This window comes from Meles meles, chromosome 18 (genome assembly GCF_922984935.1).
Source record: "Meles meles chromosome 18, mMelMel3.1 paternal haplotype, whole genome shotgun sequence".
NCBI classification, from domain to species: domain Eukaryota; kingdom Metazoa; phylum Chordata; class Mammalia; order Carnivora; family Mustelidae; genus Meles; species Meles meles.
Window position 1 is genome coordinate 23640656 of NC_060083.1, and position 12572 is coordinate 23653227.

The window sequence follows — 12572 nt, forward strand, 5'->3', positions numbered from 1 at the left end:
TACTTTTCCAGCATGATTTAAGTTGTGGAATTTTCCAATATTTTAACTGCTGTGAAAACCAACCCTTCCCTCAGATTCACCCCCTTACCATTCTCAGGCTGTCAGATTATCAAAGTTATCCAACTTGAACACGGCGGCCAAAATAGTGGAAGATTCCACAACTTAAATCATGCTGGAAAAGTATTACTGGCCACTGGTTACCCATGCCTGGTGCATAAGCTATACTAAGCCAAGCACTACAGGGAAAAGGTTTTTGGTTTTTTGGGCTTTTTGTTTCTGTTTTTGTTTTTTTGACTGGGGTTTTTTGGTACAACACTTGGAAATGATTTATTTCCAATGTCTTTAGAACACAGTTCAGTTCCCTGCAAGGACAAAAAGAACTAAAAAGACATTTTAAATTTCATTCCATTGGGGCACCTGCGTGGCTCAGTGGGTTAAAGCCTCTGCCTTCAGCTCAGATCATGATCCCAGGGTCCTGGAATCAAGCCCTGCATTGGGCTCTCTGCTCAGTGGGGAGCCTGCTTCCCTTCCTCTCTCTCTGCCTGCCTCTCTGCCTACTTGTGATCTCTGTCTGTCAAATAAATAAATAAAATCTTAAAAAAAAAAAAAAAGAATCAAGAATTTCAGGAGCGCCTGGGTGGCTCAGTTAAGTGTCTGCCTTTGGGTCAGGTGGTGATCCCAGAGTCTTGGGATGGAGGCCCACTTCGGGCTTCCTGCTCAGCAGGAAGGGGAATCTGCTTCTTCTTCTCCCTCTACCTCTTCCCCTGGTTTGTGCATTCTCTCTTTCTCTCTCTCTCTCAAATAAATAAATAAATCTTAAAAAAAAAATCAAGAGTTTCAGTATAAGAGAAAAAAAAAAAAAGACCTTGTCAGAAAATCAAAGAACAAAGTAAAACATTGTAATGGTAAACAATTGAAAATGATTTTTAAACATGCATTTTTTTCTAGGTGTACAATCTGCAATGACTAGAAACATTGCCAGTCCGGTAGAAAAGAACACTCGCAGTACTTAGAATCTGGGCTTTAATATCATTCCTCATGACGATGAACCAGGACTCCTTGAAGAAACAGCTGATTTTGGATCTAGTGCAGGAGAAGTAAAAGGTGAACCAAGGAGATCTCAAGACAGAAGGAAAGAAAGTTTGTGAAGACTAATGAGCTCCTATAGGGCAGGGAGAAGTTTTATCCCTTTGAGACCCTCCTGTGTTTGGGGAATCCTTATGTTACACTCTCAAGAATCAGCAGTTTGAAGGGAACTTTTTTACTGGTTAGAGAATATGTATATTTATGGTGTCATTACTCTGAGATATACAGTGGTTCCTTGCTAGCACTATCGTTCTCATTTATACAAGAAATGGATAAAAGAAGATTTATGGTTTTCTGCACATTTTAACACGATCGTGAAACATACCAGATATCTGGGACTTCCACAAGTTGTTGAACTTCCTTGAGCCTCAAGTTCTTTGTCAATGCAATGGGAATAATCCTAGTGCCCTCCCTTCAAAGGCACTGTGAGGAGTAGGTGAAATGAAGCATGTGAAGCAGCCAAGCGGTAGGCTCTTAATTAGCAGGAGCTTTCATTATTACTAAGATGGGCTGAGCAGGACCCAGCCTCAGTATATCACATTGTTCCAGAAGAATCATAACCGAGAGTGGTTTCTGTGACTGATTTGCAAGCACCATCTGAAAGGTTTGGAGCTTGCTACTCTGTGGATCTAAGAGCAGTGTGTTTTACCATCATCATTTGGAAGTGAATTTAGCTAATGAATTGATGATGTCTTGGTTCTGGGTCCCTCTGGGGCAGACTCTTAAGACAGCTGCTTCGGCTGCAAGTAGTAGTTTATTTAAAGGTGATCTCAGGAAGTACAGTAAGGAAGCGAGGTAGGGAAGGAAAGACAACCAATAAAAGTCCTTCCAAGAAGGAAGGACAACCAATAAAGGCTGTGTTAGTGAACAGGTTAGTGCTGGGGGCAACTGTCACTAGTAGGCCCTTTGACACGCTCTGTAGAGCATACCTGAGAATCAACTCATGAGGGGAAGGAAGCTTGGGTGTATATCCACTAACTTCTTTCCATCGTTGGTTAAGGAACACTCTTGGGGTACTAACTCCCCAACATCTCCAGCCCATCCTATGAGGGCCGAGTACACTCTTTGGATCCTGCCATAAAGGTTCAGGGAGAGACACTCAGGAAGTCACCTGTTTGCTATATGGGAACTCTTGGCAGGTGACTTCTAGGCAGACCAAGTCCATTTGGGCAGGGCACCAACACCAAATTCTATTTCTAAATGATATTAGGAAATAATGGTTAATTATTCTCAGGTGTGATAATGGACTTGCAATTATGTAGGAGAATGTCCTAATTCTTGGGAGATACCTGGTGAAATATTTGTGGGTTAAGTGTCATGAGGATTGCAATTAACTTTCAAACAATTCAGCCAAAACAAACACACATGCGTGCGCACGCACACACACAAGCAAATAATAGCTAATATTCATACCTACTGAGTCTAGAATCTAGGTAGGGTTAAACAGTTACTCAACTTTTCTGTATATTTGACATTTTCGTAAGTAAAATGTTGAGGGAATGTATTTAATAGATATTTATCCCCTATGAGCTGAGTACTCGAAACATTGCTAGGGCCAGTGCCGTCCAAGCCAATATGGTGTCTTTATCATGAACAAATAAAAGACTGGACTTCTCCATTCACTCTCCTGATATCGGTGGAAAATTGCTTTACTAACTATACAAATCTATGACATCTACAAGATGAATGGTGCTCCCTCAATTCTACAACATTAAGTGGGTATTCCAACAGATACGAAGATATGCAAAACAAAGGTCTTCGTCTTGAAGAGCCCGATGTTCTAGAAGGCAAGGTTAAAAATGGCGAGGAGCCAGGTAGAGTGCCCTCAGGGCTGGAGAGGGAGTTCAGATTTTTCTAAAATGATATCATGGCGCCCCTTCTGGAGAGTCAGAGAAGTGATGAGATTTGTCCAAGGTCATAAAAGTCATTCCTAGAACATTCTGCTTTGCTATAACTGACAGAAAGGGGAAACAATTTTGCCATAAAGAGTGAAGCCTAGTAGTTAACCATTAAGCCTAAGTAGTTTGCCTGGTTGGAGTATTAACAGAGTCTAGGACTTGACACCTTCCACAAATAGCTCAGGCCCAGAGGGAGAGGAGAGACGCAGCCCAGAATCTGGAAATTCCTGGGAATGGAAGCCAATCCGCTCCACATCAGGCCCCGTGCACTTCTGGGCAGAGAAGAACTGGCAGCCTGCTGATTTCAGTGAGCATAGGAAACACCTGGGGAGGGGCGCCTGGGTGGCTCGCTCTGCCTTCGGCTCAGGTCATGACCCCGGACCCTGGGATTGAGCCCCATGTTGGGCTCCCTGCTCAGCAGGGAGTCTGCTTCTTCCTCTCTCTCTGCCCCTCCCCCTGCTTGGGTTCTCTCTGTCTATCAAATAAACGGACAAAGTTTTTAAAAGGAAGGAAGGAAGGAAGGAAAGAAGACAGGAAGACCAACTTGTTGAGTCTTCAGGCACCTTTCCTTCATCAGTTCTGTTGAGACTCGGGATTTTCATCTTTAATAGCCTACCAGGTGATTGACACAGTGTTCCGGCTTCTCATTCCGAGAGCCACAGTCTGTGTACCAAGGGTTGGTGAGAGTGATGGAGGTGGAAGGGCCTCAGCTAAGGGGACCCTGCCCAGAGTATCGCCTACTACATGGCAGGCACTCAAGAAACATTAGTAAAAGGAGGGGAGGGAGAAAGGGAAGGAAGAGAAAGAAAGGAAGGGAGAAAGAGATGGGAGGATACCCACTTGAAGATAAATTGGGGGTGCAAGTTGGGTGCTCCCCTGGAAGAGAATGTGTGCACAGGGCCATCTGTGGGAGACAGACTCTGTAGGTACACGGGCTTCACGGTACCTTGGGAATGAAGGACAGGAGAGGGAACCAAGCAACCAACATGTAGGAAAGGCCTGAGAGGCACAGGTTTTACGCCATTTTTAAGCAGGGCCATTCCCTAAGGTCTTTGAGCCACAGCCCTCACATCTGCTGTCACCAAGCTTTCTGTGACAGAGGCAGCAGCTCGGCAAATGGGTGGAGGGTTACAAGCCAGGAGGATCGTCTAGCTGGTCGCTGGGAATGCACTGAAAGGTTTTTTGTTTTGTTTTTTTTAAGATTTTATTTATTTATTTGACAGAGATCACAAGTAGGCAGAGAGGCAGGCAGAGAGAGGGGGGGGAAGCAGGCTCCCTGCTGAGCAGAGAGCCCAATGCGGGGCTTGATCCCAGGACCCTGAGATCACGACCTGAGCCGAAGGCAGAGGCTTAACCCACTGAGCCACCCAGGCTCCTTGCACTGAAGGTTTGAAAGTGACAGAAAAGCTAGAAATCTTGGCAGTCATAGCCTAGCAACAATAGAGTGGTCCTTTAAGCAATGCAAAGGACCCAGTGTGGTGACTTCCATCCAGGATCCACCAGTGTCCTACTCAACTGCTTAAACTAAGGGTCACCTGGCTGGCTTAGACAGAACACATGACTCTTGATCTTGGGGTCCTGGGTTCAAGCCCCACGTTGGGTGTAGAGATTACTTTAAAAAAAAAAGTAATAATCTTTTAAAAATTAAAAAAATAGGGGCACCTGGGTGGCTCAGTGGGTTAAGCCTCTGCCTTCAGCTCAGGTCATGATCTCGGGGTCCTGGGATCGAGCCTCACATCAGGCTCTCTGCTCAGTGGGGAGCCTGCTTCCCACTCTTTCTCTGCCTGCTTCTTTGCCTACTTGTGATTTCTTTCTCTTTGTCAAATAAATAAATAAAATCTTTTTAAAAAATTTAAATAAAATCAAAAATAAGTAAAAATTAAAAAAATAAATAAAAATTAAAAAATAAATAAACTCCTTACCCTCAGTCATGGGGTAAGTCTGAAGTCATGGGACTTCAGAGTTCCTAGCTTAAACAGTGATTAATGATCCTGTAACGTCCCAGTCTCCACTAGGATTCCTTCACCACTGACAATCTTAGATCTTAAATCAAGACCTCAAGGGCCACCCGTCTAGGGTAGCCAGATTTAGCAAATAAAAATACAGAACACCCTGTTAAATTTTAAATCCATGTAAACAATGAATATGTTTTTAGTCTCCATTTGTCCTGTGCAACCACTGTCTGTTAATTCATGACAAAGCCAATATTTGGGTATAGTTGTACTAAAAAAAATAACAAACCTGTATTTATTTGAAATTCGGATTTAAATAAGTATCCTGTCTTTTATCTGGAAATCTTACATTTGTCTACCCTTCCTTTTTTTCACAGATGAGGAAATGGGGTTCAGAGAGGTAAGGAGATGTGTCCAGAGTGACACAGGGGTTAGAACCCATTCAGGATTCCTGGCTGTCCCACTGAATTCTCATCCAAATGCCTTACTTCAGAGTTCAACCTTGGCTTCTTGAACCATTATGGATGTGCCTCAAAGTCTTGGTGAAATTCCTGAATTTCAGGCAAAAAATGTGCGTGCGGATGTATGTCTTGTGTGTGCAAGTGCACGCAGTGATTTTCCTGAGGAGATGGTGTCTGCCTTTTAATGAGTTTCTCAAAGGAGTCATGATTTTTTTTTTTAAGATTTTATTTATTTGACAGAGAAAGAGAGATGACAAGAGAGGGAACCCAAACAGGGGGAGTGGGAGGGGGAGAAGCAGGCTCCCCGCTGAGCAAGGAGCCAGACACGGGGCTCCATCCCAGGACTCTGGGATCATGATCTGACCAGAAAGCAGACGCTTAGCCACTGAGCCACCCAGGTGCCCCAGGAGGCATGATTTTAAAAACGAGATTAAAACCCATGCTTTCACAGTATTATGCTCCACCTTCAAAATGCAGAACGTCTGTTACTTTCGACTGAGGTCTCATTTCTGCCTCTTTATCCCTTTGCTCCCTGGCACAACAGTGGACCTGGGTCTCCCTAGGGGATGAGTAGATTTTGTCCGCTAGTACAGCAAAAAATATCCACTCCGTCATCTCAATGCCATAAGATGTCATCCTGTCCTCCACATCCTCCTTATACCCAAACCCCCAATTCTTCTGATCTGTTCTCTATTTTATTTTCTGCCTCTTGGAACGGACAACAAAGGGTTGACCAGAACACCTTTCAGAGAGAGAGGGAGAAGGTAGCAGGGATATGACCTCTGAGACTGACCACTAGAGGTCCTTTCTCATCTGCAGTGATTTTGAAGTTCGCCTGCTAGGGGTTAGAGAGGGTGTTTCCCTGGACCACTGGGGAAGGTCTCAGCCTGTTACAGGCGTACTGTTGTAGTCTGTGCCAAGCACTGGGGGGGAGCAGTGGAGTGATTCAGCAAGAGTGGTGCGGCATAAAATGGCTTCCTTAGACGTTGGATAATGTCTTCCAGCATTAGGCTCAAAGGCAGCGTTTTCAAGCAGCACAGGGTTTGAAGCTTCCTCCTCCCCCACAAGGGAAACACACACACACACGCACATACACACAGGACATCCTGTCGCTCACCGTCACCAGGCAAACGTCCAGTTTTCTTTGGAGCATAGTCTAGCTACAGAGCCATATTTACTGGAAGCAAATGAAGCTTCTGCTGGAGACCCTCCTTTGCACAGGCTCATTCTAAAGGCCTGACCCTAGTAGCTTTATATTTATAAGGTTGGGTTCTTTTCTTTAAAGGTTGTCCCCCAAGTACATAAATGTCAGGCCCCCTAGGGTCTGGATATAGCTCCTTCGACTTTAGGATACAGGATTTGGAGAGGAAAGGGGCCGGGGGCCATTTGAAAGGGAGGCCGCCCTGGAGACTAATGAGGGAGAGTTTCCTGTGAGAGGAAGAGGTTCATACATGTGTCAAACGACAGGGCAGCCACTTAGTTTCCAAAGAACTGTAACTGTGGAGGCACCAGAAGTGAGGGAACTCCCTCTTGCCTGCCTGGAGCTTTCCTTGGCCTGTGGGAGCCTGCCAGATCTTGAGGGGCAGGGTGGTTCACTGACCGGCCTGTGGTATCCTGTTGGCTGCTTTCTGAATAAACAAATGGTCTTGCCAACCATTGTGTAGATTTGTGGTGGGGGGAAATACTCCAGTCCCAGAATTCCTACAAGCTGTGACGGGCCATGAACTTTACAAGAGAGTAAGTAAGCAATCAGGGTTGAATGAACGATGAATGCTTTTGGGAGGCAGAGATGGATTCTGGAATCCAGATTAAATCAAGATGCAACAACTGCAGAAGCAGGTGAGTGTAAGGAGCCGAGCTTCTTCTGAAAGAGAACAGTGCTGGAAACCTGCAGCCAGCGACGTGGTGGGACGGACTGGTACCCGCGGGGAGGAGCTGATGCAGCGCATTTCTTCCACTCTGCATTCAGTTACTGCAACGCGGCAGCTTGAAATCAGCCAGGCCGGGAGTATGTACACCATTGAAATTGGCAACCGCTGCAACTCAGGGCTCCCCCAACCAGGACGCGTTGTTAGATAGTTACCAGCATATCACTGCCTGTGCTCTACCCTTAAAACCTCCCCTCACTGCCCTCCCCCCCGCAAACTGACAGATCGCAGAACCTGCAAGCAGGCCACCCTGTGTGTGTGTGTGTGTCTGGGTAAACACACAAAGGATCACATTTGTACATTTCCCCTGCCTAGTCAGCTTGGATGTCAGCGATCCTCCTGGCTCTGTATTGACATTTTTAGTGTTTTTCTGCTACTTACAGCCTGATCCCAGACGGTGATATCTCTCTTTCCCTCTCTCTCTTAGGTTGACAATTTTCTCTCCCTTGCATGGTGAGGCTTTCAGTACATCAAGGACTAAGTAGCCAATTGTGAAAGCTTCTGAGGCAATAATACAGTGAGGATGGCAAATCACCTGAGCCATCCATAAGTGAGCCATGCAGACCATATCAGCAACTTGCACAGTATCATCCAGATGGAAATTATGTTAATATTTGGTCAGTGTTCTTTCAAGATGCAGGTTCTCACCAAGTACATCCTGTTCCCCTAGAGCTCGGAGAAATTTGAGATGAGCATCTTTGGGTCAGATGGACAGAACCCAGGAACGTTATGTCACTTCTCGGCCTGAAAGTCTTGAACTGCAAAATATTACATGGGAGACTTGGGGAGGGGACTGCCATTTTCATGTCCACTTTAGGCAGATAATCTTGTAACAAATAGCCTTTGAGGAGATCATTATTATCCGCAATTTCCAGACAAAAGAATGGAGTAGTATATTCAAGGATATATGGCTAATAGGTAATAAAATATTTTCATAGTGACTTAACATAACAATATATACATAGTATGGCAGAACTTGCAGGAAAATCAATCCCTTGTCCCATTTCTCCCAAACCCCCCTCTCCTAAATCTGCTCCCCAAGGCAACTCTTGTTTTTTTAAATATTTTATTTATTTACTTATTTACTTGAGAGAGAGTGAATGAATGAGGGAGAGAGAGAACAAAGTAGTGAGGGGCAGAGAGAGAGGGAGAAGCAGACTCCCCACTGAGTGGGGCGCCTGTCATGGGGCTTGATCCCAGGACCCCAGGATCATGACCTGAGCCACTCGGGTGCCCTCCAAGGCAACTCTTTTTAGACTTTTACTCTTGTTTCTGGTAGTCACCTTAATATCTCTATCCTTAACCAATAGACTTATTAGCAGAATGAGAGTAGTGACTTTGTTCGGTTTGTTTTATGTCTATATCCTCAATGCTTTAGGACATCATAAATATCTGTTGAAAAAAATACCATCTTTTGATGTATCTGTAAGATAAGGATCTGGTGTGCTAACATTTCCCTTTCACCTCCCCCACTGCTTCGCATTAAGGCTTTATCCATATGTTTACTTCCTCCGCTAGTAACCTTTGTAACTCTAAGTGATGCACAGACTCCTTTATCTCTTATTCCACAACTACAGATAATACTTTTGGACTCCAGCGTGAGGGTCCTGGTTTCACTACAGTTCTGCCTGACTTGAGGACCCACACCTCTTTCATCCCGCTGACTACTTCTGGGCCAGTGAGTGTCTCTCTGCCTTGTTTCCGAAAATATATTTAAAAAATAATAGGCACTGGGTAACAGATTTTGAACTAGAGGTGTTCTTGGGCCAGGGTCAACAAACAGAGAACGGTCTGAAGATATTGGAGTGAGTTTATCAAGCTAAAGTTGAGTGTAGTTCAGAAGCATTAAAGAATAGGCACAGGCCAGAATTCTCATAGCCGGTTATAATTGGCTGAAATCCTCCGATGGCCCAAGGTGAATTCCTGCCCTTTCTTTAAAACAGGACTTGCATTTTACACTAGGAATGTGATGGGCCCAAGAAACTGGTAGATACTCTGGGTTCTATCATCAGCACAAAATACCCCAGAAATGTCCCCCGGCCCGATGTGTGCCCGGAGTCAAGTTATTTCCTTGGCAAGTGGTGAAAAGGAGTGGGAGCTGGGCATAACCCTGGCATCAGCCTGGGTGTGGGTTTCATTAGAGCAAGTAATTGACACCGAGGAGCAGAGGCCATGAAAGGAAAACAGACTTGGCCTTTGTTTCCCGGGGCCCTCTGGCTGACATTACACACACAACGCAAACACTGTCCACGTTGGTGCTTGATACGGAGTTTTTGTTTGTGCCCAGTCCCTGCCTTCTTCCAGAAGACAGCTTCACTTGTCTTTTGTTTGTACTTCCTCATCCCCAGCAAGTCCCACTTGTTCTTAAAGGTACCTGCTGGCTCTGTGTAGCTGAGTTAAACAAGGGCTTGACCTACACATCTGGAACCTGGGCTTGGGCAACATCCAGGACAGATGGCAGGAGAGCTCAGTTCCGAACCCCACAGGCACCTGTTGGTCCTCCTATCTAAGGAGAACTCCAAGGGGTGCCTGGGTGGCTCAGTTGGTTAAGCGTCTGCCTTCAGCTCAGGTCATGATCCCAGAGTCCCGGGATCAAGTCCCACATCAGGCTCCCTGCTCAATGGGGAGTCTGCTTCTCCCTCTGACCCTCTCCCCTCTCATACTCTCTCTCACTCTCTCTCTCAAATAAATAAATAAAATCTTTAAAGAAATAAAAAAGAGAGAACCCCAAGAGGGGCACCTGGGTAGCTTGTTTGGTTGAGTGCCTGCCTTTGGCTTGGGTCATGATCCCAGGGTCCTGGGACTGAGCCCCACATTGGGCTCCCTGCTGAGCGGGGGTCTGTTTCTCCCTCTGTCCTTCCTTGTGCTCTAGCTCTCTCTCTGTGTCAAATAAATAAATAAAATCTTTAAAAAATAATAAAAATGAAAAGAACTCCAAGGACCAGCCCCTGTCTGTCCTACAGTCCAGCAGAAAACGACCCTTACGTGCAGATTGCAGAGTTGCCTGTGGGAACCTGACAATGTTTGCTTGACCTCTTTGCAGATAGTTACAGATAGTACAGATAGTACCTGCCTGCTAGAAAAATATCGTAAGTAGTGGGGGAGCTCAGGTCATGGCAAGATGAGATTGGAATTGTATACATTTAGGGTCTGGACTTGAACAAAGCCACATCATTAGTTTGGACTAGAATCAATTAGGAGTATCAGAAAAAACTGGAAATGACTTAAATATGCAAATTTATTTCTCTCTTATATTTAAGAAGTCCAGAGATACTCGTCCCATGATTGGTAAGCTATGCCATGGTATCCTTCTTAATATTGCTTTATCCTGCATGGCTTCTATTCCCAAGGTTAGCTCTCTCTCTCTCTCTTTTTTCAGATTTTATTTATTTATTTGTCAGAGAGAGAGCATGTGCACAAGCAGGGGAGCAGCAGGCAGAGGGAGAAGCAGGCTCCCCGCTGAGCAAGAAGCCTGATGTGGGACTTGATCTCAGGATCCTGGGATCACGACCTGAGCCAAAGGCAGATGCTTAACTGACTGAGCCACTTAGGCGTCCCTACCAAGGTTATCTCAACATAGCTCCTAGACTTCTGGTCGTTGGATCCATATTATAGCCAACACAGAGGAAAGAGGGCAAAGCAGAGCTTTGCTTTCCTTTAAGGCTGTTGCTTGGAAATAGCTCATAGCTCATACCAACTACTTAACATTGTTCATACCAACTACTGCTTCTCTGTCATTGGCCAGAACCTGGTCACATGACCACACCTCCCTGCAAGAAGCCTGATCATTGTTGTTTTTATTCCAGGCAGTCATGTGCCCAGCTAATAATCAGGGATTTTGTTCCTCAGTACAAAGGAAAATGGAGATTGAAGAACAAACAGTCGTCTCTAATCCCTGGTGGAGCAGATCAATATGACACCCATTGCCTCCATTCAGGCCACTCTTATTGGGGTTGACTGGCCTAACCAAACATTACACATGTTTAGAGTCAACTTCCAAGGATAAAGATGAAGCGTTCTCTCAGGTTGCACTCGCTCCACTGACCTCTCAGGTCAGGGCAGACCAACTCCATTTAAGGGATTGGGATAATTAGTATCTCAATGTATCCTGGCTAAGAAGGCATGCTATCTAAAGATAAGCTTTGTCCTTGCCACAGGAAAAAAGAGCAGTAGGCTTAGACCTGTCCCACCACACAGCCGTGCCAACTGAAGGAGGCAGGGGGAAGCATCTCCAACAGAGGTGTACCCACGGACATTGGACTCCAAACTAGGATTTGATTTAGACCTTGCACCTGTCTTCAATGACTAACGTGGTGGGTCAAGGTGTGCCTTCTGGATCACAGAGCACTGAGAATTCAGGCCATGCCAGATGGAGGAGTAGAGGGCCTCACTGACCAAGACCTGGTGAATCTAGGGGCATCCCTGGTCTAGGTAAAGCCATACCTGTGTGTGGTCACTTCTCCCTGTGTGTGAGCAGGACTCTTTGCCTCATTTCTAACAAAGCGAATATGGTGGAAGCTTTGGGATGTCGCTGCTGAGACTAGGTTACAAAAAGACTATGGCTTCTGTGTTGCCCTCTCTCTGAGCACTTACTGAGGGTATCCAGTTGGGGGATGCCCTTGGGGAGGTCCACATGGCAATGAACTCCTATCTCCAGCCCACAGCCAGGAATGATCGACGCCTGGCGAAAGCCACATGAGTGAGCGTGGAAATGGATCCTTCTCCAATCAAGCTCCGAGAGGACTGCAGCTCTCACCGAGAGCTTGACCACAATTTTGTGAGGAACCCTGAACCAGAGTCACCCAACTAAGCTGCACCCAGATTCTTGCCCCGCAAAAACTGAGACAGCATGCCTATTGTTGTAAACCGCAGAGTCTTGGGGTACCTATTTATGCAGCAATAAATAATGAATGTAAGTTGTTTACATCTTAAATCCTGCAAGCTTACTCCCATTCTCAACTTTCTAGACTTGTTGCTATCTCAGCCTCGACGGGCCAGGTTCAGGCCATGCAAGAATGTGAACACAGAGCGGAGATAATCCCCTTGAAATTAGAGAAATATTTCTCCAGGCAGCATGAGTGTCACGAAGAAATACTATAAATCACTTTCTTTATTTAAAAAAATGTGTGGGAGAGCCTTTCCGTAGCAGACGACATGCCTCTGCTTAGAGAAGCAGAGTCTCGTTTCTTCTTGCAACATGCTGAAAAGGCATGCACTTCTTGGAATCTCGTTTCTTTTTGCAACATG

The 12572-nt window shown here is 45.4% G+C and overlaps 1 long non-coding RNA gene across 1 annotated transcript; it reads left to right on the top strand.

The window, feature by feature from the left end:
• Positions 1-3194: 3194 nt before the first annotated feature.
• On the top strand, positions 3195-12572 carry LOC123928785. The gene is made up of 3 exons (XR_006815810.1): positions 3195-3291; positions 5314-5336; positions 11983-12572. It is a non-coding gene; the product is annotated as an uncharacterized LOC123928785 (long non-coding RNA).